Source organism: Bos mutus, chromosome 11, assembly GCF_027580195.1.
Source record: "Bos mutus isolate GX-2022 chromosome 11, NWIPB_WYAK_1.1, whole genome shotgun sequence".
Taxonomy (NCBI): Eukaryota; Metazoa; Chordata; class Mammalia; order Artiodactyla; family Bovidae; genus Bos; species Bos mutus.
Genome location: NC_091627.1, coordinates 73,465,677 through 73,491,686, shown reverse-complemented (window position 1 = coordinate 73,491,686; position 26,010 = coordinate 73,465,677). Strand labels below are relative to the sequence as shown.

The 26,010-nt window shown below is 36.8% G+C and overlaps 1 protein-coding gene across 1 annotated transcript in view; it reads right to left on the bottom strand.

Moving 5' to 3' along the window:
* NRXN1 (neurexin 1) overlaps window positions 1-26,010 on the bottom strand; it is a 1,230,870-nt gene that overhangs the window by 968,175 nt on the left and 236,685 nt on the right. The gene's annotated exons all lie outside the window — the stretch shown is intronic.

Below are 26,010 nucleotides of genomic sequence, written 5' to 3'. Positions count from 1 at the left end.
ACATGAGATCTACAGACATTAAGGAGCAAAAATAAGATTACAAAAAGAAAAGTTGTCATTTAATGTTTTCACATATAAAAAGATACTATCTGATGATCTGCAAAAATTATCTTGTTTAATCCCTGTAATAAATCTATGAAGTACATATTATTACTCCAATTTCATATGTGAGGATGTTATTCCCAATGCCACATAGGAAATCCACATCAAAGGCAAAATTTGCAGAATCCAAAATCTGGATTTTATTTCAAATGTGTCACTTTGATTTCTACATTGGCACTTTTCACCCTTGCCATAAAATCAGCACATCTTTTTTTAACACTGAATTCAGTGAATACTAGCAGGTTTGAAAAAGTTGGCCTAAAGCTCAACATTCAGGAAACTAAGATCTTGGCATTCGGTCCCATCACTTCATGGCAAATAGATGGGGAAACAGTGGAAAGAGAGGCAGACTTTATTTTTGGGGGCTCCAAAATCACTGTAGATGGTGACTGCAGCCATGAAATTAAAAGACACTTACTCCTTGGAAGGAAAGTTATGACCAACTTAGCATATGAAAAACCAGAGACACTACTTTGCCAACAAAGGTCCGTCTAGTCAAGGCTATGGTTTTCCAATAGTTATGTATGGATGTGAGAGTTGGATTATAAAGAAAGCTGAGTGCCAAAGAATTGATGCTTTTGGACTGTGGTGTTGGAGAAGATGCTTGAGAGTCCCTTGGACTGCAAGGAGATACACCAGTCCATCCTAAAGGAAATCAGTACTGAATATGCATTGGAAGGACTGATGTTGAAGCTGAAACTCCAAAACTTTGGCCACCTGATGTGAAGAGCTGACTCATTTGAAAAGACCCTGATTTTGGGAAAGACTGAAGGTGGGAGGAGAAGGGGACAACAGAGAATGAGATGGTTGGATGGCATCACCAACTCAACAGACATGAGTTTGGGTGAACTCTGGGAGTTGGTAATGGACAAGGAGGCCTGGCGTGCTGCAGTCCATGGGGTTGCAAAGAGTCGGACATGACTGAGCGACTGAACTGAACTGAAGCAAGTTTGAACAAAATAAGAAGAAGCAAACATATAAGACTATTGTTGGGCATAATGAAGAATACCTATGCTTGTTCTTTTTTGCTGCTAATTCTTCCTCTAATTCTCTCCACTTTACCCTCACCACTAAATTGAAAACTTTTGCTTCTACCTTCAGACATCTGGAGGAGCCCCTCTACTCTCTCCCTGTTTATTTATTGTTCTCTCTCTCCAACCAATTCTCTTCCCCAGTAAAAACTTCAATATCGGCAATTGTTACCCAGTGACTCAATCTGTGTACTTAAGTTCGCTTATTTCTATTATGCCAGTTTGTACATATCAGAAGAAGCAGTGTGATATGATAAAAAAGGGAAGGCTTTGGAGCCAGACCCTGGGAATCTGCATTTCTGCTCTGCCTCTCTTTAGATGTATCACTTGGCAAACTGCTTAGCCAGTTTGCATATCGTTTCATCGTCTGTAAAGTAGTACCTATCTCAAAGGGTTATTGTGAGAATTAAATAATACACATGAAATGCTTATACTAATGCCTGGCATATAGTAGGTAATATATGTATTAGCTTATCATTATCATCCAAGTTTTAGCCACTTAGTCGTGTCCAACTTTGTGACTCCATGGACTGCAGCCCTCCAGATAATTTAAAAAAATAACTAAAATATGTATTCTACTATTTGCTGTTTCTGTTGTTATTTAGTCATTAAGTAGTGTCCAACTCTTTTTTGACCCCATGGATTGTAGCCTGCCAGCCTCCTCTCTTCATAGGATTTCCCAGGCAAGAATACTGGAGTGAGCTGTCATTTCCTCCTCCAGGGGATCCTCCTGACACAAAGATCGAACCTGCGTCTCCTGTATTGGCAGGTGGATTCTTTATCACTGAACCCCCAGAGAAGCCCCTGTGTTCTACTATAGGAATTGCATAAAATACCATGTGGAGGTATATAAAAGTTACTTGGGGTTATCTTATTTTGTCCTCTGAAATTAGATCACATGAGGACTTTAGATTGCTAAGGCTACTTCTATTAAGAAATAAAATGCTCATGAAAATGCTCAATCTTAACATTACAATATTTTCCATTAATTATCATTATTTCATTTTTGAATTTATGGTGTTGATTGGGAAAGTAGAAAATAAAGGAAAATGGAAATAAACTTTAAAATGTGTTTCATAAAAAATACTGATATTCTCCAAAGTTTGTTAAGAGTCTGGCTTTTGTGCCTTGTAAACTCCTGATACCTGGCATGATCGACTTTGTTGACTATTTTTATAGAGTACTCTACTCTCTTCCTTAGTCCTTAGGCTTTTAAGAGTCATATAAAATACATTATTTTCATTTAGAGACCATAGCTACTTGCATATTTTCTGTCCTTCAAACTGAATTATTTTCCAGACATACTTACCACGTAAGTACATAAAATTGACTTTATATTTCAAATGATGAACAACATTCAAATTTTGAGTCAAGGACACAATTCATTGCATTGTACTTTACAACCCACACTGTGAGTTATAAATAATCTGAAACCACTATAAAAGTATACCTTTTTGAATAGAACTATAGGTATACATTTTTTTCCCCAATTTGCTGTTGGCAGGACCTCAAATAATGCCTAAAGAAGATCAATCTTATTATCACCAGAGGAAAGCACTCATTGTGTTTCAACTTGAGCTGAAAAAATTAAGAAAATATTTTGTCAACTAATGATAGCTTTCACTATTCCAGTGTTTCACAACTTAAGACATATAAGCTTGCATTCAGTCATTTTGGTAGGAAACCCCATTATAACATATAATTTAACCCTATTATTTGATGTAAAATAACAAAAACAAATAATATTTGCTATTATTGTTTTATCCAAGGGTCTGTTCAAACATTTTGCTTCTATATAAGCTGAACTTCCCATCTCTGCTTCAGGAGTATATGGCTGGAAGTAAGTAACATATAAAATCCTAAAAATAACAGATGTATGACTTTGGTAAATGTCTTGCTCTAGAATTTCCCTTAAAAATATTTCAACAATGAGCAAGCTAAGGAAATAAAAAATAAATAAATTTTAGTTCATCGATATGTCTATTCATGATGGGTTTTTTTTTATTTTATTTTTAAACTTTACATAATTGTATTAGTTTTGCCAAATATCAAAATGAATCCACCACAGGTATACATGTGTTCCCCATCCTGAACCCTCCTCCCTCCTCCCTCCCCATACCATCCCTCTGGGTCGTCCCAGTGCACTAGCCCCAAGCATCCAGTATCGTGCCTCGAACCTGGACTGGCATCTCGTTTCATACATGATATTTTACATGTTTCAATGCCATTCTCCCAAATCTTCCCACCCTCTCCCTCTCCCACAGAGTCCATAAGACTGTTCTATACATCAGTGTCTCTTTTGCTATCTCGTACACAGGGTTATTGTTACCATCTTTCTAAATTCCATATATATGCGTTAGTATACTGTATTGGTGTTTTTCCTTCTGGCTTACTTCACTCTGTATAATAGGCTCCAGTTTCTGCTCTAACCAAAAGTTAGACAGCTGCCCCTCCATCCTGCTTCTCTTGTTAGGCTACCTCAGAGTATTTAAGTCTAAAGCGACATATGTCATCTATTCCACTTATACTAAGAAATACAAGATTTGAAGCTTGAATATGTTTGTTATTGTTCAGTTGCTAACTTGTGTCTGACTCTTTGAGACCCCATGGACTGCAGCACACCAGGCTCCCCTGTCCTTCACTGTCTCCCAGAGTTTGTTCAAATTTATGTCCATTGAGTTGGTGATGGTATAAAGCTATCTCATCCTCTGCTGCCTTCTTCTCCTTCTGCCTTCAATCTTTCCCAGCATTAAGGTCTTTTCCAATGAGTCAGCTCTTCACATCAGACAGCCAAAGTACTGGAGCTTCAACTTGATTATCTTTTTATCTCATTGTTGATAAGCATCACCCTGGTTGTTAGCTCCTTGACATCAGGTACTTTGCAGCATACTTCTAATTCACCTTATATGATATTTAGCCCAGTGTGAAAAATATGGTTGAAGTGAAAAATGTAATTTGACATCAACATATTAATGTGTGATTAATTTGATATCAACATATTAGCATAAATTAAATAGTTCAGTTCAGTTCAGTTCAGTCGCTCAGTCATGTCCGACTCTGCAACCCCATGAATTGCAGCACGCCAGGCCTCTCTGTCCATCACCAACTCCCGGAGTTCACACAGACTCAACGTCCATCGAGTCCGTGATGCCATCCAGCCATCTCATCCTCTGTTGTCCCCTTCTCCTCCTGCCCCTAGTCCCTCCCAGCATCAGAGTCTTTTCCAATGAGTCAACTCTTCGCATGAGGTGGCCAAAGTACTGGAGTTTCAGCTTTAGCATCATTCCTTCCAAAGAAATCCCAGGGCTGATCTCCTTCAGAATGAACTGGTTGGATCTCCTTGCAGTCCAAGGGACTCTCAAGAGTCTTCTCCAACACCACAGTTCAAAAGCATCAATTCTTCGGCTCTCAGCTTTCTTCACAGTCCAACTCTTCTTAGACCTCTTTATTTAGACTGTAGATGGCTTCACTTTCTATAGTTTTTGGTTTGGTTGTATTTTATTTCCTTGAACAAACATTTCTCTATTTACATTTACTTTTTGGTCTTTTCAGACATTTGAGTTTTCTATACTTAATACAACAATGCCTATTTGCAGTCGGGTAGTATTTAATTACTTTGCCAACAAAGGTCCATCTAGTCAAGGCTATGGTTTTTCCAGTGGTCATGTATGGATGTGAGAGTTGGACTGTGAAGAAAGCTGAGTACCGAAGAATTGATGCTTTTGAACTGTGGTGTTGGAGAAGGCTCTTGAGAGTCCCTTGGACTGCAAGGAGATCCAACCAGTCCATTCTGAAGGAGATCAGTCCTGGGTGTTCTTTGGAAGGAATGATACTAAAGCTGAAACTCCAGTACTTTGGCCACCTCATGCGAAGAGTTGACTCATTGGAAAAGACTCTGATGCTGGGAGGGATTGGGGGCAAGAGGAGAAGGGGAAGACAGAGGATGAGATGGCTGGATGGCATCACTGACTCAATGGACGTGAGTGTGAGTGAACTCCGGGAGTTGGTGATGGACAGGGAGACCTGGCGTGCTGCGATTCATGGGGTCGCAAAGAGTCGGACGCAACTGAGCGACTGATCTGATCTGAAGACATTTACTGCATTGGGAAAATAGTCAGCTAGACATTCTAAAATGTTCATTTTGGTGAAATAAAGTAATATTCAAATTACATTTCAGGATCATTGAAATGAACATTCTCAGATCAACTTACTCATATTTATTTAGATAATTAAAATAACTGACTATAACTGATCATTAAAATAAAATAATTAAATTAATTATTAAAATAATTGGTTTAGTGGATTACCCAATCCCCTGACCTTCAACTCACTGATTGAGCACTTTAAAACTTATTAGACTTTAAAGACTCTTTATGACCCCATGGACTGTAGTCCATCAGGCTTCTCTTTCCATGGAATTTTCTAGGCAAGGATACTGGAAGAATTGCCATTCCCTTCTTCAGGGGAATCTTCCCAACGTGGGGATAGAACCTGGGTCTCCTGCACTGTAGACAGATTCTTTACCATCTGAGCCACCAGGGAAGCCCCAAACAAGAAGCTAATCACAATTTTGTCAACTGCTCCAGGTAAGCAATATCATCTTAACACAGTTCTTATGAATATATGGATAATTTTTGGAAAAGGCCAATTGTATAAGAATGCTTTGAGAAAACAAATTTAACCCGTTTAAATTTCTTAAATAGATTCAGTAGAACATTGTATGAGTGTATAGACAGAGCTTATAGACTTAGGGACAGTTGAAAAGAAAGAGGAACTTTTATGTTGAAAAATGTGGACATTTAAAATATATTAATAATCAGATGTTTTACCAAGTTACTGAAATAAGTCTAACTTTCTGATTTAAAAGTCCTCAAAACAACTTTCCCAGGCACAAATCAAGATACTCGATGACCTCTACCTTAGGCTCCCTCAAAGCCATGCATTCAGGTATTTTAGATCATTATTCTCCCAAATCTTAGGAATTGATAACATCAATTAACAATTCTGTGTCACGTGAACAGAGGAGAAAAGCTGGAGAGCTGCTTTCTTAGAGAAAATAATTCAACACATGGACTACAGCACACCAGGCTACACATATTTTAATTCCTTGTTTAACTAGAAACATGTCAACACTTCTCTTTTGTCTTTAGTTTAAATACCATTTCCTTTTTAATTATATAAAGAAAAGGGTTTTGAGGCTACTACAATTACTGAGGTAAGTTTTGGTTTGCTTTATACATTTTGGCTCCAGGAAACATAAGAATACACATTCTACCTAAAAGAACTAAACTACTTCTGTGGATAATCAGTTTGAACATTCCTGGCTCAGGGGAGAGGATAATAGTTTATTGTGAAATATATGTCCTAGAGAACCAGACCAAGATCATGGACATGTTTCACATTATCTTCTAAACAACCGTCAGATGGCAGTGTTTAGAGGTCAGAATCCTCCATGAGTTAAATCCAGATGGTTCTCTGAAAGAATTCTATCCATGGAATTCTCCAGGAAGAATACTGGAGTGGGTAGCCATTCCCTTCTCCAGGGGAACTTCCCAACCCAGGAATTGTACCCAGATCTCCCACATTGCAGGCCAAGTCTTTACCATCTGAACCACCAGGGAAGCTCCAAAGGAGAAATAATCTACTAAACTGTTGTTCTTTGACTGGTGGAAATGGAAGCACAGCGGTCAGCTTCCCATATAGAAATACATTGTTTAGTTTATTCATTTGAGTGGGCTTTCAGCTATTCCAATTCAATTTCTTCATTTAACTTACAAGTATATTCCCTTTCAATGAATGCACATTCAAAAACATAAAGCTAACAGGCACCTATTGAGAAAGGAAAGTATGCTTCAGGTAATTTCATTGTTTCCTCCTACCACCTGCTACTGATGAATCTGGCTCGAAACACTCTAAAAGCAACCTTTTAAGATCAATTGCTAGCCAGAGAGTACAAAGTATCTGAAGACCAGCTAATCAGCTAATTTCAAGAATTTCCTTATTTGGCAAACATGCTGCTTTAAGGCCAATGGATATTACTTGGAATTTAATAATTATATTCTTTCAAAAGTGTTTGAAAGGTGGCTTCAAACTGTCCAAAACATAGCATTCTTTCATAAACACCCCCAATCCACACACACACACACACACACACACAAACACACACACACAAAGAGAAGTTTTGGAATAAAGTAATATTATTTTTCAGTGTTTTGAAACCTGAGAGTAAACCGAAGGATGCTCATTACCAAGCTGTAGTGTCTTTTTGAAGAGTCAACACCTGATACTTAAAAAATATTAATCTCTGCAATAAACATTTTACACCCAGAAATTCATCTTATAACAAACAAGTATAGCAGATAGCATTATTAGTTGAAATATCTGAGTTCTTTTTATGTATTCAATTTCCTCTAAATTTCATCTAAATTTTTATCCTGCTTTGATACAACACAGAAATTAATCAGCATAATTAAATATTTAAAGTATTTTAATAATACTTTAAGCAAGCTTACTATTTAGAGAAGGAAATGGCAACCAGGCCAGAATTCTTGCCAGGATAAATCAAACAGAGGAGCCTGGTGGGCTCCATGCACAGCACAAGCTTACTATTAGTAAGCTAATACTTTAGTAAAAAAAAAAACTGTTTGCATCTTACTTTGAGAATATTCATAAGGAAATTCATATTTTGGTAAGCGGGTCAGATAACCTAAAATAATTTTGGGGGGCTAGTTTTTGATGGATAATGACTTAATCTAAAAAGTAATGATATGCCAATTATATCTCAATAAGACTAGGGGAAAAAAGGTATAGTTAGCCTGTAGACAAATGGAGTATAGAGTTTTTTGAATGCAGCATATGTCTTTTCTCTCAAAGACCTGCTAAAGTAACACTAATGATTTCCTTGAAAAATCACTGACTTGAATTTACAATTTCTTAGAACCCTTGAGGATTGGATTTTTTACCTTGATAATCTCTCAGTTGCTCATATACTTGAATATTCCTTTGTCCTTTCTAAATCTTACCATTATTGTCTGCAACCAACAGAGGCATGTATCTCTTCTAGAACCCTAGAACACATGGCAATATTTGAATGCATAGTAATTTATATCAAATTTTTAAAAATTAAGATGTAGACTTCTCTTTACCAATGAGAATGCTCACATCACAATTATATCACATATTTGCCTACTTATGAAAATAATAAGACTTCCCTGATGGCTCAGCTAGTGAAGAATCCCCTGCAATGTGCGAGACCTGGGTTCAATCCCTGGGCTGGGAAGATCCCCTGGAGAAGGGAAAGGCTACCCACTCCAGTATTCTGGCTTGGGAAATTCCATGAACTATATAGTCCATGGGGTTGCAAAGAATCGGACACGACTGAGCAACTTTTATTTTTACTATGAAAATAATGCTAAAATACAGTTGGTATTACAAAACACATATGGTTGTAACCAGTGTCCTAGAGTTACTTCTGAATATTCTAATAGACAAGTGTCAAGAGGACTGATACTCTTTCATAAGAGAAAAAAAAAAGCCATACTAAGATTTATTATCTGACATCAAATTTAAATCAATTGTAGTGAATTGAATGTCTTTGTATAAACATTTATGTTACTCTTAATAATCTAATGGAGATCTGCAAAAGGTCAAATAAAAAAGATAACCATTATTTTCTCAAATTTATTATTTTTTAAGGTCAAGTACCAAATTAAAATCTTGTTTTGTGTCCCCCTTATTTAGCTAGCAGCATTTCTATGGGAATAAAGTGGACACTGTTTATTTGATTCAGTTATTTATCTTGAAGGGAGAGACAGTTTCAGAAAAATTCTGAAAAGACTATCTTGATGCACTCTGGTTTTATATCATAGATTGAGCAGGTTCATGGAAGAGAATTCTTAGAATTATGTCATATAATCAGAATGTGTATGGGGCTGAATTCTTAGAATTATGTTGCATTAGAAGACGAATTGACATCTTTTTACTTCTTTCTTGTACAATCAAGTTACAGATATTTACTTTGACTGTATTTACAACCGTCCGACTTCATCTTTGTTGAAAAGCCTGTTCCTTCCTTTATGATGAGCAGGTTACATTTTGAAACTTCCTCATCATTTAAAGCAAGTGCACTCTGAGTCATTATGTATGTTGTGTACACAGATCAGGACAGAATTGAGTCCCCAGTGTACAGGTGTGTCAGACAATGTGACAACAAAGGCAGTGGTAATTATAAAAGATCTATTGACATATTTTTTTTTGAATTCCCATTAGAATGATGTATGCTTTTCAACTTGTTATTTGATTAGGATGAAAGGGGTAAGGTAATAATCAAAATCTTTACAGGGCTTGTACTTGATATACTACAACAGAGTAACACTTTGTGAGAAGAATATTTCAGGTACTGTATCATCTTTGTTTCTTGTCTCTTTTTTACCCAAGATATTTAATCTGAATTCTGTTTACGTATTATTAAATATTTAAAATGTTTATACTTAACTTTTCTGCTTTTTCAAAGGAAATGGTATAAATAATGTAAAATTTTTGATCCCTTAATAAATTATACAGTAAAAACATGACTAAAATAAATGTCATGGCTATTTTTAAAGCAGTATGTGAGAGAGTGTGTGTGTGTGTGTCTGTGTGTGTGTGTGTGATGTAGTGTGGTGTATGTGTATAGGAGAGGACAGAAAGAGAGAGAGGAAGATCTTAACAGAGACTGAAATTTCATTGAAACATATATTTAAAAACTGACTTAATTAATCTTCAAAGTAAAACATTATTTTCATAATATTTTATTCACATAATCAATAGGCCTATACAGAATTGCACAATTTGTATCTGAAAGGATCCTCGGAGCCCATCTTCTTGCATATCAAATCATGCATAAGCCTGTTCAGAAAAATGCTAGAATATCTCTTGTCAGAGAATCCCATGTAATTGAACTAGTTCTTATTTCTGGGGGAAAAAAGGCTGTATTGTGTTTGGTCCTCTTTCACAATACCTGGATAGACCTTAACTTGTGAACAAACATTCAATAAGATCTAAAATATAAGTAATGCAACCAAAACACATTCAGTAACAATATTATCCTTTTTCATTGCCTTAGTTCAAAAATAGCACATCTCTGTTTCCCAAGAACCAGAGCCCTGCAGTTTGCTCTTAATATTAAAAGAAACTCTATAGTGATGAGTGAAATTCATACTAGAAAGCAAGCTATAGGTCAAATGGTGTCCCATATCTAGTATATTATGAATGCTTTGGGAAAATGATGTAAAATCTCCCTATATTAAATGTAGGGCTCTTACTAGACGTTGCACTTCACACATTTCAGTGCCCTTGGTGTGCCTGATCTCACAGAATGAAGCAAAGAGCTTTATGTTGACAGAACAGGAATGTTTCCCAGGCTACTGCTTAAGTCATGAGAAAAGCAACCATAAATTAAATGGCTTGCAGCAATCTTGAAGATACCCTACGAGGTGTCTTAGAAAACTAAACAAAGGAGCAGAAATAGAACTTGAAGTGAAGACAACACTGGCATGTTTAGAAAGCTGATGCTGCAAATATGGATCTATCTTGTTTCTTTCTATAGTAAAGAAAGATCCTTCAAAGCTTACTGATTATTTTATTTGACTTGTGAAGTGCAAAGTCCCTATCTTTTTAAAAAAGAGAAGAGCGAACAGTTGCAAGAAGAGAATGCTTCCTATTGATGCAGTTAATGTCACCCAACTAGAGAAGATTCTGGTGCTACTGCTAACCATCATTTGGTCCATAAGATGCTACCATGTCCTAAAGAAGGGCTAACCGCATGCTATTTTTGCCTTATTAAAAGGAGAGATTCCAAACTTTAATGACTCAAAAATCTTTCCCTTTAAGATATTAAAACATAGATGAACTAGGGAGACTTAGGTATCTTTATTACAGATGAAAACAATATAGAATGCTTTAGCATTATTGGTAAGTTACCTTTAGAGTAACAACTTTTAAAAATATCATGAGGTCTCTCAAACTGCATGAATTATACAGACTCTCAGAGACCACAAACTGTGTCAAAAAAGAGGCTCATGAGGTAACCACCATGTCTCTGTGTGTTCATGACTGGATTTCCATGTTTGCATAACTTTGATTTCTGGCAAACTAGGAGACAAAGAAAGAGACCCAGATAAAGAAAGAAAGCTATCTTAAAGGGAGATACAGGATAGTAAGTATTTTCTAGTTAAAATCTGGCTTTGAGGTGATAATTAGACACTACCATGAACAATTATACACCAAAAAACTGGGTAACCTAGAGGAAATAGGTTCAGTTCCTAGAAACAAATAACCTGTGTAGACTTGCTGCTGCTGCTGCTAAGTTGCTTCAGTCGTGTCCAACTCTGTGCGACCCCATAGACGGCAGCCCACTAGGCTCCTCTGTCCCTGGGATTCTCCAGGCAAGAATACTGGAGAGGGTTGCCATTTCCTTCTCCAATGCATGAAAGTAAAAAGTGAAAGTGAAGTCACTCAGTCGTGCCCGACTCTTAGCAACCCCATGGACCGCAGCCTACCAGGCTCCTCCATCCATGGGATTTTCCAGGCAAGAGTACTGGAGTCGGGTGCCATTGCCTTTTCATGAAGAAATAGAAAATCTGAACACCAATAATGAATAAGGAAACTGAATCAGTAATCAAAAATCCTCTAACAAGTCCAGGACCATACAGCTTCACTAGAGAATGCTAACACACATTTAAAGAAAATCAATGTCAATCCTCCCCAAACTTCAAAATCTAAAGATGCATACATATGTCCAACTCATTTTATAGGGCTCACATTACACTAATACCAAAGCCAGACACACACACACACACACACACACACAAACTATAGGCAAATATACATGATGAATAACGATGCAAAATTCTGCAGCAAAATTCTAGTAAACCAAATTCAACAGCATGTTTAAAAGTGGGATTTATCTCTTAATGGAAGAATGGTTCTACATACACAAATCAATCAATGCCATACAACACTTTAAGAGGACAAAAAATAAAAATCACATAATCTTCTCAAAAGACGCAGAAAAAGCATATGACAAAATTCAACCTCTTTTCATGAGAAAAACTCTCAACAAACTTAGAATAAAAGGAATGACCTCAATGTAATAAAGGCCCTATATGAAAAGCTCATATCTAACATCATAATCAATGGTGAAAAATCAACCTTTGCTCTATGATCAGGACCAAATCAAGGATGCCCACTTTTCCCACTTTTATTTACCACAGTACTAGAGTCTTAACCAGAGCAATTAGACAAGAAAAAGAAGTAAAAGTCATCCAAATAGAAAGAGAAAAAGAAAAATTATCTGTTTACAAATGATATAATTTTATATACAGAAAATCCTAAATAATTTCACCAAAAAATGCCGTGAGAACAGATAACCAATTTCAGTAAAATGACACAATACAAAATTGACATATGGAAATCAGTTTCATGTCTATATACTAATATTGAACAATTAACAAAATAAGGAAAACATTTTTAAAGAAAATTAAGGGGAGAAAAGGACAAAACAATATTTAAAAACAATTTAAAATGATAATATACTTTTTTTTAAGTACATAAAGATATTTTGCATAAAATTTCTTTTCTACCCCTATCTCCCTTCTGCTTATTGTCCTCCCTGCATCCTGCTTCTAGGTAATCCTGGGAAATAGACAACAACATCTAAAGTTTCCCAGGTACCTCTAATAATAGAACATTGCTCTTCTTTCAGTCATAAGAGGAAAGGAACACCTTGCGCAACTTCAGGCTCTGGTATCGAGGTGCTTGCTGTCAGGATTAGAGCCATCTTCAGTGCTGATTTCTCAAAAATCAATTAATCAACCACTGAATCAACCAACAAATACTTCCTAAGCACTCATGAGGGCTAGAATTGTGTTATGGGTTCAGTTCAGTTCAGTTCAGTCGCTAAGTCGTGTCCGACTCTTTGCATCCCCATGAATCACAGCACGCCAGGCCTCCCTGTCCATCACCAACTCCCGGAGTTCACCCAGACTCATGTCCATCGAGTCAGTGATGCCATCCAGTTATCTCATTCTCTGTCGTCCCCTTCTCCTCCTGCCCCCAATCCCTCCCAGATCAGAGTCTTTTCCAATGAGTCAACTCTTCACATGAGGTGGCCAAAGTACTGGAGTTTCAGCTTTAGCATCATTCCTTCCAAAGAAATCCCAGGGCTGATCTCCTTCAGAATGGACTGGTTGGATCTCCTTGCAGTCCAAGGGACTCTCAAGAGTCTTCTCCAACACCACAGTTTAAAAGCATACATTCTTCGGCGCTCAGCTTTCTTCACAGTCCAACTCTCACATCCATACATGACCACTGGAAAAACCATAGCCTTGACTAGACGGACCTTTGTTGGCAAAGTAATGTCTCTGCGTTTCAATATGCTATCTAGGTTGGTCATAACTTTCCTTCCAAGGAGTACACGTCTTGTAATTTCATGGCCGCAGTCACCATCTGCAGTCATTTTGGAGCCCCAAAAAAGAAAGTCTGACACTGTTTCCACTGTTTCCCCATCTATTTGCCATGAAGTGATGGGACCAGATGCCATGATCTTCGTTTTCTGAAAGTTGAGCTTTAAGCCAACTTTTTCACTCTCCTCTTTCACTTTCACCAAGAGGCTTTTTAGTTCCTCTTCACTTTCTGCCATAAGGGTGGTTCATCTGCATATCCGAAGTTATTGATATTTCTCCCTGCAATCTTGACTCCAGCTTGTGCTTCCTCCAGTCCAGCGTTTCTCATGATGTACTCTGCATATAAGTTAAATAAGCAGGGTGACAATATACAGCCTTGATGTACTCCTTTTCCTATTTGGAAACAGTCTGTTATTCTATGTCCAGTTCTAAATGTTGCTTCCTGACATGCATATAGGTTTCTAAGTAACAGGTCAGGTGGTCTGGTATTCCCATCTCTTTCAGAATTTTCCACAGTTTATTGTGATCCACACAGTCAAAGGCTTTGGCATAGTCAATAAAGCAAAAATAGATGTTTTTCTGGAACTCTCTTGCTTTTTCAATAGGGAAGCAATAGAAATAAAATAACTTTTGATGTTACTAATCTTAAAACATATACGTTGGAAATCATCATACCAACATGAAATTGTCAATAAAACGATATCTTCTAAGTAAGCAAGTATGAGATTCTTCATACATACATTTACTCCATCAACAAAATTATGTATTTAGGGTTTGGCAGAACTTTAAATATCATCAAAGCCAAACTACTTATTTAACTAGTGAGAAAGCTAAAATTCAGAGAGGCAGCAAGTTTTATAATTAAGAACATGAAGCCTGGACTAGGCCTGATTCAGTTGAAATCTTAGCTCTACAGTTTAGCAGCTATGTGACACGAGATAAACTATCAATATTTAACCTTGTGCTTAAAACTTCCCACCCGTAAAATGGATATAATAAGTATATCCTTCATAAGATTGTAGCAATTATTATATGACTTAATATAAGTAAATGGCTAAGAAGGATGTTTGACAAAGAATAAGCGCTACAAGTACAAGCTATTATCATTAAAGGTTAAATGACATATGGAAGATGAAACAGCTAAATGGCATAGAAATGGTTATAAACTGATAAAATTAGGTATTGAATTATCCATTACAAAGCATTTAAGGAAAGCGATTACAAAGCAAAAATTAATATAACATTCATAATAAGGTAATGGCAAGTGTCCAAATGGAAAAATAATAATCCAAAACCCAGAGTGGATGAAGGTGACACTTGAATTGGGTTGAGTTAGCTCATAAACAAGCAAACAGAAAATCAAGGTGGACAAAGCAGACTTTTTTAAGGATCATTGGGCCAGAAGACAAGGCTTACAGACTCAAAGTCTGCTTGCAAAAGTCTCTTTTTGCTTTCCTTTTCACATTTTCTAGAAAAAAATAGAATGGAAAGTAAGAGCACTCAGAGGTAAGACCCTAAGCATTAATATTTGGGTAGGAAAATTTTAAAACACTTATTTACTTTACTGGAGTTTTTCACTAAATTCTAGTCTTTGTTTCACTTAAGTGACAGTCTAGTACATTTAAAAAATCTTAGCAAAATAATAAAAAGAATGTGCTATTTGCTCATATGTGAGTGTGAACATGTATTCTAGAAATACGAAAAGTTTGAAAGTTTAGTAAAAGTTTGTTTCTGACTTAAAAATAAATTTAAATTTCCCTTTAAACTATGTCAGGAAATAGTTTTCTAATATCCAAAATTTACTAAATATGGTATGTTTCAAAGTAATAATTTATACATTTATTAAAGAGAAAAATGAATAGTAAATGTCACAAGCATCATTGATTTACAATTTCCAGATTACTTCTATGTAAGTGATAGCACAAATGACAGGAAATGGTATTATGCTAAGTGAAATAAGTCAGACAGGGAAAGACAAATACCATGTGAACTCTCTTACATGTGGAATATAAAAAACAAACAGACTAGCTAAAATCAAGCTCACAGATACAGAGAACAGATTGGTAGTTGTCCGAGGTGTGTGTGTGGTGGTGGCGGGGGGACAGGGAGAGGGGTGGGGGGAGAAATGGATAAAATGGGTCCAAAGGTAAATAAATAAATAAACCCCAAGCAACCAAAACAGATCTCACCAAATCCACACACAAAAGGTTCTTAATTCAATTTTATATACACGTCTAACAAGCTTGGTTACCTGGTTTCCTAGTGCATGATAAATTATTGGTTTTAAAAAAAAATAGTGAGATCCCTAAAACAAATGCCTTTCCTGAAAAAAAAAATGCACAGATATATCCTAGGCTTGAGGAATTCTCACCTTTTGCATAAGTTGAGCCACTCTGATGGAGCAATTAGCCTGTAGAGCCTTTAAAGACTGGCAGCTAGGTCTAATCACATTGCATTTACAGGAATCACCCCTCATCCAAGAGTTAACTTTGAGGAAAAAGAAAGCGGGGAAATGTATCTTGCACACTTTAAGATAATTAAAAATGTTTCTAATGCAGTCCTTCAGATATTAAATTTTCATCTTCACTCTTATTTCCAACAAATATAATATACTACGAGAACTAGTTAGCATCGTTATAAAAATAATAATGAAATTAAGGGTCTGTCTGCCAGTACAGCTCAAGCCTCTACCCTTAATTTAGAAACCAGCCTTCTAATCAAATTGCAGTCAAATGCTTTATTTATAGAGTTGTTTGTTATACACTGTAATGCATTACTTTCATTGAATGTCTGACTTATTATGGGTTATTGAGCACATTTCTGTGAACAATGGAAACGGCAAACTATTGCATTTCCAGCACTAAACCAGTCAACGTCATTAGACAAAAAAAAAAGAAAAACTATAAAAGTCAATAATCAGTGTGCACTTGAACATGAGCAGTGTTGAGCCTAACAGGCTCCCAGAGACTCCTACGAGTTTGTCATTTTAATTATTTGCATATTAAGAACTCTGCAGGCAGGCAATACTTCAAATGACAGCTCAAACATCTCCTTCAGATGTCATTAGGTTCAGTATTGCCAAATACATTTTAGTTGCAATACAAGTTTGAAAACTAAAGAGATGATTTAAAGTCAATTCCAAACCTGTTAGAGTCAGAAGAAAGATTGAGGCATCTAAGTATGGCCCTAGGATACCAGTGCAAGCTGAAATTGCTGGAGATTTGAAATGATAATTAGGACTATTTTCCTGGGACTAGGACAATAGAAAGTAACAATACCTAGCATGATATAGCTATAGGAAAAGAAAGGCTTTACAAGTAAAGTCACAGAGTAGATATTCAATAAATGCTAGCTAACTTTTTTTTTTTAACTATAATTAGTGGCAGAGGCAACATCAAGAGCCACATTCCTGATTAAAATTACACTGCTTTTCCATGGGTTAATTTTATTTTCTCAAACTAAACTACAGGACAAAAAAAAAGTCTTGTTTTACTAAAGCATACAAAGTAGTTTGTCTATATGCTAATTAAATTTGCCAAACTATTTTCCGTGCTTCTAGAAGGCAAATAATGAATGTTATTCTGGGTGTTAGAAAGCACCCAGAGTAGTACTGGATCCATAGCAATAAATGTTCAGTAACTGGTTATTTAGTAAGCCCACAGAATGAAGGGCTCAATGTTAAAGAATCAAACCGGAATATAAATAAGTGCAGCCACTATGGTGAACAGTATAAGGTTCCTTAAAAAACTAAAATTATGATATGATCCAACAACCCCACTCCTAGGCATACATCTGAGAAAGAAACTCTAATTCAAAAAGATACATGCATCTCAATATTCACAGTAGCACTATTTACAATTGCCAAGAGAGGAAACAATCTAAGTGTCCACTGACTGATGGATGGGTAAAGAAGATGTGCCATATGAACACAGTGGAATGACACTCAGCCAAAAGAAAGGATGAAATAATGTTGTTTGTAGCAACATGGATGGACCTAGATGTTATCATAGTGAGTGAAGTAAATCAGACAGAGAAAAACAAGTATGATATGGTATCACTTACATGTAGAATCTTAAATGATACACAGACAGAAAGAGACTCAAAGACATAAAAAACAAACTTACTGAAAAGGAAAGAATGGGAAGAGGGATAAATTACAAGTTTGGATCAAAATATATACACTATTATATATGGAAAAGATAACCAACAAGGACCTAGAGCACAGAAAACTATATTCAATCTATAATACTGTAGTAAACTCTAATAGAAGAGAATCTAAAAAAGTATATATATATATATACACACACATATATGAATCATTTTACTGTACACCTGAAACAAACACAACATTATCAAGCAATTAATTTCAATTAAAAAGAAAAAAAATAAAAAGGAATCAAACAGACAGACTTTATTTTCTTGGGCTCCAAAATCACTGCAGATGGTGACTGCAGCCATGAAATTAAATGATGCTTGCTCCTTTGAAGAAAAACTATGATCGACCTAGACAGCTTATTAAAAAGCCGAGACATTACTTTGCCAACAAAGGTGTGTCTAGTCAAAGCTGTGGTTTTTCCAGTAGTCATGTATGGATGTGAGAGTTGGACTATAAAGAAAGCTGAGTGCTGAAGAACTGATGCTTTGAACCGTGGTGTTGCCTAAGACTCTTGAGAGTTCCTTGGACAGCAAGGAGATCCAGCCAGTCCATCCTAAAGGAAATCAGTCCTGAATATTCTTTGGAAAGACTGATGTTGAAGCTGAAACTCCAATACTTTGGCCACCTGATGTGAAGAACAGACTCATTGGAAAAGACCCCAACACTGGGTAGATTGAAAGCAGGAGGAGCAGACGACTGAGGAGAGGATGTCTGGATGGCCTTACCAGCTCAATGGATATGAGTCTGAGCAAGCTCCAGAAGATGGTGAAGGACACGGAAGCCTGGAGCGCTGCAGTCCATGGGGTCTCAAGGAGTCAGGCACAACTCAGTGACTGAACGACAACAAACAGGGACTGAATGAGTGAACTCAATCAGGGATGGCGACCAACCTGGAGGTGAATTTAAATTCTTGTGTCTACATCAGTTTCGGCAACATGAATACACCGACTCTCCTCTCTGTGAATGGCAGCACCATGGGGCACTTGTGGTGAGCTGAGCCCCTCCGACCCTCACACTACCTCACACACCCTGTGAATAATGGATGAGAAAGTGTGCGTCCAGACTGTCTGTCACAGAAATAAGCTCCTGCTTATAATAGAGCAGGGGATAATGGGGAAGAAGACAGATTCTGAGCTATTCTTATGGAATCACCTAACTATATCTTTTCAAGAAAAAAAAAGGAGAGAGAAAAAAAATATGAAATTGGGGACTGAATCAGGAGGAGAAACAATACTTATTGAGCATGCGTTTACATCCAACATATGAAAAAGTTATTTGAATAAAAAAAGAAAAATATGGCTAGAGTGCAGTGTATTATATTACTGCTATAATTCAAGCCTTTTGTGTGTGTGTGTGTTTCTGTGTGTGTGACAGAGAGAGGGGCAGCTGGATGTACAAAATATCAAGTGAGGTATTTTATAATCTTGAAATCTACTAAATATTTGAAGGGTATGACTACTATACTTTGGCGCATTGTCTTCCACAGTTTAAATATAAAGATGTAGGAGCAGGCAATACCTAAAAAACTTACCATTCCTAAAATTCTATGATTTCACAATTCTGAACATAAAAATAGCTGCTTTTAAAATACTATCATATGTTTGAGCTGATGACTTCCTGAAAACAGAAAATGCCTGGGTCCAGCAAAGGAAACAGAGGCTTGGCCTAAGGGCTAAACAAATAAGTATGTGGAGACCACAGGTACAGTCAAAGGGTCAGGCTCCTAGGTAAGACACAGATCTACTTCTGCTGCCTCAAGGTAAGCCTGGGGCCCAGACAGTTAAACACCCACTTCTCCAGGGGACAGCCAAACTTAAAAAGATTGGCAGATCTCTAAGTTGGATAACAAGTAAGTAGACTAGCAGGAAGAACCAGCACTCCAGAAGTCAGCTCACACTTGGTGAGGGACCTTCTGTTTAGTGAGATGAGTAACAACAGGGAATATTTGTTTTAAAACTGCATCAAGTTCACTGAAAAATAAAAATTAGGTGCAGGCATTCACAATTTATTACGACTTTTTAAAACTTGGACGTTAGAATTATCTGTATGCCTTTACTGACCACATGCAAGTGATAGACTACAGGAAAGCATGACAAAACAAATCAATAAATAAGTAAATCAATAGGTCTGATGTAGATAATTTGCCACCACCATTTTGTCCCAGATGCTTCCAGTGGGTGCACAGTTTATTCCTTCAGTTAGCAACAAAGCCATGAGGTAAGACCAAACCTAGACTATGAAAGAAATGAGTGAAACTGTGATTAGTGAGTAAAACAAAGTGAGTGAAGGAGAGTGAGGTGTGAGGCAGCTTGCTGCCACAGGTAGAGGAAGGCGCCAAGTCATGTAGACCTAGAGAGAGCAGGAGTTTGAATTCAGAGAAGCTTAGGTCAGAGTCATCTTGCTTAGGTCCAGTCATCTTGCTATTGGATGATGGTGGTTTGATTAGGGTACTAGCCATGGAAACTGAAAGATACATATGAATTGGAAGTGGACTCTAACTTTTAATTATTGGAGTTTGTATGTGCATGTGTGTGTCTGTGCGTGTGAGTTTTATAGGGAGGTGAGGAATCAGTGAGGACTCAAGGATGACTTCTATGTATTTGGCTTCAACAACTAGGCATATGGTAATGATATTCATCAATTCAGTTAAGTCGCTCAGTTGTGTCCGACTCTTTGGGACCCCATGGACTACAGCATGCCAGGCTTCCCTGCCCATCACCAATTCCCAGAGACTCAAACTCATGTCCATTCCTTCAGTGATCCCATCCAACCATCTCATCCTCTGTCATCCCCTTCTCCTCCTGCCTTCAATCTTTCCCAATATCAGGGTCTATCAGTTCAGTTCAGTCACTCAGTCGTGTCTGACTCTTTGTGATACCATTAACTGCAGCATGCCAGACCTCCCTGCCCATCACCAACTCCCAGAGTCCACCCAAACCCATGTCCATGGAGTCGATGATGCCATCCAACCATCTCATCCTCTGTTGTCCCCTTCTCCTCCTGCCCTCAATCTTTCCCAGCGTCAGGGTCTTTTCCAATGAGTCAGCTCTTTGCATCAGGTGGCCATAAAGCTTGGGTTAAGGGAAAATGTACAGCTGTTTCAGTTCCAAGAAGTTTGAGAAATTTCCTAGACATAACAGTGAAAATGTCAAGCAAGTGATCAGTTATATAAACCCAGAGCCCATTGGAGAGATTGGGATTAGAGATTTGGGATTCATCAGTATACAGATGTCATTGAAAGCCACAGTGTGAAAACATCTGTGGAGAAATTATAGATAGTCTTTGAGACCAGCATTTAGAGGTCAACAAAGCAAGAAAAGTCAGCAAGAAGGGCCAAGAATGAGTGGTTATAAAGAAGCAGAGTATAGCATTATGGATGCCAAAGCACAGTGTGTTTGAAGAAGTGGGGAACTGTCACCTACATGACTTGTTAGACAAATAACATGAGGACAGAAAAATGATCATTTTGCTTGGCAACCTGGTGACCTTGGTAAGAGTTTATTCAGTTAAGGAGGGCAAGTAGATTGGAAAGAGCTGTTGAGGTAGGTGCTTTTGATGGGCTGAATACCTGCCTGCATGCATGCTCAGTCCTGTCCGACTCTGCAACCCCATAAACTGTAGCACGCCTGACTCTTCTGTCCATGGGATCTTCAAGGCAAGAATACTGGACTGTGTTGCCATTTCTGACTCTTTGGGATCTTCCCAACCCAGGGTTTGAACTCACATCTCCTGCATCTCCTTCACTGGCAGGCAGATTCTTTACCATTGCACCACCTAGGAAGCTGATGGGCTGAATAAACCTTATTAAAATGCAACAGTATTCTTAACATAGAAATGTTATCATTTTAACTCATACTGAAATGTATGCTTGATTTCATGACTATCACACTATAGGATTAGTATATAATTAATAGCTTCATAGCAGTTAAAATTAAAAAGAAAGTGGTGAGAATCTATAAGAATTAGCAGCAAATAATTTGTGAGTTTTTAAAATGCTTTAGGGAAATATGACTTAATATTTGGTGTTCCAAATGGCACTGCTCTTATAAGCAGTAAGTATGACCTTCTGGCTATGATATTGAAAAATTTAAAAAAAAAAATAGGAAGAACAAAGTAAACTATTTTAAAGACTTATTTTCAAATGTCACCATAGCAATAAATTATTGATTTTCACATATAAAATTAATGCTTTTATTTATAAAGTATTTTTTAACTATGAGTAACATAATACATAACTTTGCTTTAAGAGATCATTTTAAAGACTTACAGAGTTTGAAGGAACCCAATTAAGTGTGTTCTGTGTGTCTTTTCAGTCTGCCCTTAGCAAGACTCACAATGTGAGTTCTGTTCTACTTGCTATCAGAGGAAACCTCATAGGAACCCAGAGAATACTGCCTGCTGGAAAAAAAAAAAAAAATGAGCTCATTTCTTCATAAAGTCTCTGGCTGTGGCCAAAGAGAACACAGCATCCGTTTATAGAGTCTCCTAATTGGCACTAGGCCATTGTCAAGGCTTGCACTTCTTTACTGGCAAATGCAGCTCATTTTTATTTGTGCTCTCCAACAGATTCAGCTACCAATGCTCACAGATTTGGATTATGAAAAATTATCTAGGCAAGTAAAAAGAATTGAAATATGAGACAGCTTGGTAGCTTGGCAGGAAGAGGGAGGGAGGCCCAAACTACATGGAAGAAGGAGCATTTTGTGAAAATGAACAAAGCTCCATGTTCTCCCTTGAATAATAAAAACACTCATCCACATACTAACATGAGACAGGGATTTTATTATCAATTGTCACACATAGTGGTTTTATTAGTACCTATTCAAGACTAAGCTAATTTAAAAGCACTTGAAATCTTAGGCAGATGTTTTTAAATGGAAAAAAAAGTTCAAAAAGCTCTGCATCATATAATATCTGCTATAAATAATATAAGGCTCAGCTCTTCCTTAGTCTTCAAGCATATCCATTTACATATGAGCTGCCCATACTAGGCAGCATCATTCTCTAGGGCAACAATGTTCCTTGGTCTGTCAGAATTTTATGACATGCATTTTCTCTTTTGCCTAATTTTAAATTCCTAATCCATTTCATGTTGTAATACATCTCCTCCCACACATGATTCCTATCAGATGTCTCATTAGTTCTTCTTAAAATTAAAGGAAATATCACTTTGAAAAACTGGAGTTCTTCACTAAAGCTCAACATTAAGCATACTCCAAGACCTCAACTTTTCACTCCTAAGTATAGACCTCATAGAAAAAACTATGCACATTCACCAAATGACATGCACTAAAATAAATGTTATGAATAGCAACACTGTTCATAAAAATACACAATTATACATGACCTAACTGTGCCCAAATCAAGAATGACATTAATAAAATTATCATGCAATGAAAACTACTACAATGACAATGAATGCTCTAAAACTTTATGCAACAACATGGAGAAGTCTTAAGAACAGACTGTTGGGCAAAAGATGTAAAATAACAGAAATTATAGCAAAGACTTTCATCATATAAACTGTTAGTACTTTATCCTGACTAGAAAGCAGAAGAGTGATTACCTCTAATGGGGTCTAGTGAGTAGAAGGGGACATAAGGGACTTCTGAAACTCTATTATTCTTGGGTTGTTCACCTGGGTGCTGGTTACACAAATGTGTTCAGTTTGTCAAAGTACATCACAATGTATTGTTAAGATATAGTCACATTTTTGTACTGATTTAATAGGTAAGTCATTAAAAAAAAAAAAAAAAAAAAAAAAAAACCTCAAGTTTACATGAATGTTGGCTGAGGTGGAACAGAGACAGCTCAATATCAAGTGTAGGAGACCAAGTTCTTGTTCATAGATATTATCTACCTCTTACTACCAGCTGAAATTTGGCTATGTGACTTGCTCTCATCAAGGAAATATGAGTAGAGATGAGCACTGCTTCCAGTCCAAGCATTAAGAGCTAGTGTGGGGTTCACAGTCACGGCTCTTCCCTCTGCCTCAAGACTGCGTCCTAGGAAGAAGAAAACACAGGAACTACGGGCAACTAGTGTCAGATGTGCAACAGGAGTAAAGTGTCCTTGTGAAAAGTCACTGAGACATTATCCTGAATTACAAGGTTTGAGTAAAACAGTTGGGTATTTTGGACTACTGTAAACACAAAGAACAAAATTATTTCTATCATGTCCTGTATACTCTACAGAGTTTACCCAATTTAATGTTTCAGATAATCTTCCAGACCTGACCTAGTACTCTTGTCTCACAGATTTTCTTGGGCATTGTCAAAGCTCTGTAGGTCTCCAGATATTATCTACCCACATAGAAACCATGAACCCTCATGTTCCATTCAGCTCAATACATTATTTCCAATAAATACTGAAGTCCACTGGGACAAGGAAAGCTCAATCAGCTCATAGTGACATTTTCTTGGTTGAAAATAACTGTAGATCCAGCAAGATTTGACCCCCAGTAGTTTTTCTCCACTAAGTGGTATTCCTAGACTTAACAAATTTATGTAAGGGAGATACCAGCAACAGGCTAAGTCAATCAGATTTTCTCTTCAAAAATTGGAAATCTGAATGGAAGAAAAAAAAAAACCCAGAAGCTCTTGAAAGTAAAAATAAAAGTGAACTAAAAATTGCATAATATCCTGAAGCCTTGGTTATGAGCTACCCTCATTTCCTCTTAATAAATTCACCTATTTTTCTTGGAAGCCAGAGTGAGTTTGGTAGCTTAAAACCATGACAACTAACTATCAGAAATATTTGTGTCCCTGGATATATGAAATAATAGATCACTAAACAGAGACCCTGTGTTTCTGAGGTGAACATAAAAATAATGCCTTACTTCTCAAAGTTACTTCTGTGCTTTTTAGTTCCTGGATTTTTTTTTTTTTTCTAGAAAGGTGATTTTTTTTTTTAATTTTATTTTATTTTTAAACTTTACATAATTGTATTAGTCTTGCCAAATATCAAAATGAATCCGCCACAGGTATACATGTGTTCCCCATCCTGAGCCCTCCTCCCTCCTCCCTCCCCATACCATCCCTCTGGGTCGTCCCAGTGCACTAGCCCCAAGCATCCAGTATCATGCATCGAACCTGGACTGGCATCTCGTTTCATACATGATATTTTACATGTTTCAGTGCCATTCTCCCAAATCTTCCCACCCTCTCCCCTCTCCCATAGGGTCCATAAGACTGTTCTATACATCAGTGTCTCTTTTGCTGTCTCGTACACTGGGTTATTGTTACCATCTTTCTAAATTCCATTTATATGCGTTAGTATACTGTATTGGTGTTTTTCCTTCTGGCTTACTTCACTCTGTTGGAAAGAGATGCACAAAGTGGCTTTGCCCAAGAATCTCTTAAAGTTTTAGGGTTACTTTTAAATTGCAACCCTTCTAAGCAGATTTTTTAAATGAATTAAAAGAAAATAAAAACCATGGTTGGGTTGAGTTTTCGGTCTTATAATATGACAAGAGAATTCTCCAGAATATGTATGGAAATAGTGGTTTATTTTCAGTGTCACACAGATACCAGTTTGTGCTATAAACTATATTTCCGAAGAGCAGGAAAGTGGGAGCCATTTCTTATGTATTATCCACAGAACTGATGCAAAGAGAAATGGCATTTTGAGTAGAGCTAATCGCTTACATTTGAGTAATAATGGTAGGCAAGTAAGGAAAAATGCGGTTACAGTAAGGGAGAATTTAAATAATAATACTTTTCCAAGTTCAGATGACATTCTCTAGGCAATGGTAAACTGGAAAAAGTTTTCAAACAAGGGATAATATAATGAAAATATTATTTCAGTCCTGCATAATATATTAAAACATGGAAAATCTTGTTAGCAGACCAGTTAGCAGGGTTGTATAAGAAGATAAAGTACTGAACTATGACATCAATGGAAAATACGGATATATGTATATATATGAAGAAAAGCTAGACAAACTTAATCTACACAACTTGGAAACTGATAGGAGTAAAGAGATTTGGAAACGTCTAACATGACTCAGTTTAAAAAACAAAATATCTTGACAGAGACGAAAATGTTATGGGTGAGTTGGTTTGGGAAGATAATGAAAGATGATAGAACGAATAGCCAAGGCTGAAGGTCAATGCACGATCCATACAATACAGGGCTCAAATATCACATATTCAGTGTTTCTGTTTTTTCCAATGTATTAAAAATAATAAGGGATTTTACAGATATAGTTAGACAGTATGAGGAAATTTAGAAATACTATACATCATCAATTTCCACCCTCCCCCTGCCCCCAATCTGT